The sequence below is a fragment of the Amblyomma mixtum genome, chromosome 6 (assembly GCF_055824585.1).
Source record: "Amblyomma mixtum isolate Tamu chromosome 6, ASM5582458v1, whole genome shotgun sequence".
Lineage (NCBI taxonomy): Eukaryota > Metazoa > Arthropoda > Arachnida > Ixodida > Ixodidae > Amblyomma > Amblyomma mixtum.
In genome coordinates this window covers 34,855,241-34,857,373 of record NC_143017.1, presented here as the reverse complement: position 1 = coordinate 34,857,373, position 2,133 = coordinate 34,855,241, and the positions used below count along the sequence as shown (strand labels likewise).

General features: G+C 55.0%; 1 non-coding gene across 1 annotated transcript; it reads left to right on the top strand.

The window, feature by feature from the left end:
• The first annotated feature begins 1,026 nt into the window (after positions 1-1,026).
• On the top strand, positions 1,027-1,099 carry TRNAW-CCA (transfer RNA tryptophan (anticodon CCA)). Its single transcript has one exon. It is a non-coding gene; the product is annotated as a tRNA-Trp (tRNA).
• The last annotated feature ends 1,034 nt before the right edge of the window (positions 1,100-2,133 follow it).

Here is a 2,133-nt window from a genome sequence, read left to right as displayed (position 1 = left end):
AGAATTACTGCGCCATGCCTTTCCCTTTGAACGCACCGCTTTTTGAGGAAAGAAAATGGCGCAGTAATTCTCTGTCAGGACACCCGAACCGACCGCTAAGCGCGCCGCGCGCGGCAGGAGCGGTAGTTAGGCCGCGCTTGGTAGCTGCGGCCTCGCTAGGCGACGACGCAAGTTGGAGTCCCGCTCTTGCAGCTGTGACGTCAGACCGCTAAGCGCGCCGCGCGTGGCAGGAGCAGGAATTAGGCCACGCTTGGTAGCTACCGGCCTCGCTACGCGACGGCGCGAGTTGGAGTCCCGCTCTTGCAGCTGTGACGTCAGACCGCTAAGCGCGCCGCGCGTGGCAGGAGCAGGAGTTAGGCCGCGCTTGGCAGCTACCGGCCTCGCTACGCGACGGCGCGAGTTGGAGCCCTGCTCTTGCAGCTGTGACGTCAGACCGCTAAGCGCGCCGCGCGTGGCAGGAGCAGGAGTTAGGCCGCGCTTGGTAGCTACCGGCCTCGCTACGCGACGGGCTGAAAGTGCAAGCAGTATTGCTTATGCAAAAAAGCCCCGCTCTTGCAGCTGTGAAGTCAGGCCGCTAAGCGCGCCGCGCGTGGCAGGAGCAGGAGTTAGGCCGCGCTTGGTAGCTACCGGCCTCGCTACGCGACGGGCTGAAAGTGCAAGCAGTATTGCTTACGCAATAAAACTCCCTATTATGTTTTACCGCGATAGCGTAAAAAGGCCCCGTTATGCACAGAATCCGGTGTCGGCGTTGTCGGTGTTGCGAGCGATAAAAAGGGTGGCCCGGGCAGCCACCCCTGCAGAAGCAAATTAGGTAGGCGGCCTAGGTCACGTGACCTCATGGCACCATCACAACCGACCCACCACATTGTGAGAAAACTAAACACACTGGCAGGTAAGCAGGCAAGGGACGGTTAGTAAGGGGCTCGTTACGACATACCTGTATGAAGAAAGCCAACAGTCACTAAAACCAGGGAGCAAAGGGGAATGTTCTTATCTTTTTTTTTACGTGTGTTGACCGACTAAGCCGTCACCGTAGCTCAGTTGGTAGAGCGTCGCACGCCAAATTCGGAGGTCGTGGGTTCGTATCCCACCGGCGATATGTGCTTTTTTCCTTCTGCTTTCTAATTTAATATATTTCAGCGATAATATACTTCCACGATTAATTTTCTATTCTTAGCTCGCTACGCTGTCCTTAAGTCGAACCCTTTTCATTATGCCCCACGTTTCAGCCCGATTTTTTAGTGTTGTAGCTCTACAAGGCGCATTTTCCGATTTCGGGCATATGTGCGTACGTGTCTGAAGACTACTTTGAGTCAGGCGGCCCATCTGCTCACCGGGTTGTGGGCAACCTGCCAGGTGTGTACACCCCCCAGCCCTACTAGGCCTTTACCCAGGCCTTTACTCAAAGGCCTTTAAGGAGAAGGCCTTTATGGTAAATTTCTTCCGGGTAAAACCTTTAGGTTCACGGCCTTTAGGTTAAATGGCTTTGGCACGTAACTACGTTAAGTGCCCACCGTAAATAGTGCAAAGCCCCTCGTCTGATCAGAAGACTGTTGTGTGCGCGCGAAACCAAGCACTCGTGTTATCGCGTACTGTCTGCGCATGCTCACTGCCCGGCTATCTCTTATCGGGTAGCCCGTGCTGGCTTTAAAAGACCGCTCGCACGGGCCCACCGCGCTCAGTATGTAACCTGTTGGCTCCCTGCCAAGTAGCAGGAATAAACGTTCCTTCGATGCTACGTCTACGCCGCCCAGTTCTTGGATGCCAGACATGACATATTGGCGACGAGGATGGGATGACCGCCGTACGGAATTCGCAGTGTGAAGAACCTGGCCTCTGTGTAAAAGCTTCCCGCCACGAAGATTTCCCTGCGGTGAAATTCCTGAAACTGGCATCACGGCAGCCGAAACTTCCAAGTGAGTCATGAGTCGCATCGGCCACATTGAACCTTTCGACGAGACCACGAGTGACTGGCGCTCGTACGAGGAAAGGTTGAAAGCCTATCTTTTGGTCAATAATGTTCCAGTAGCAAAGAAGGTTCCTGCTTTCCTAAGTCTCATCGGCCCGAAGACCTACGCACTGCTCAAGTCGCTGACGGCACCGGACGCACCGTCGTCACGAGAGTTTGACAGT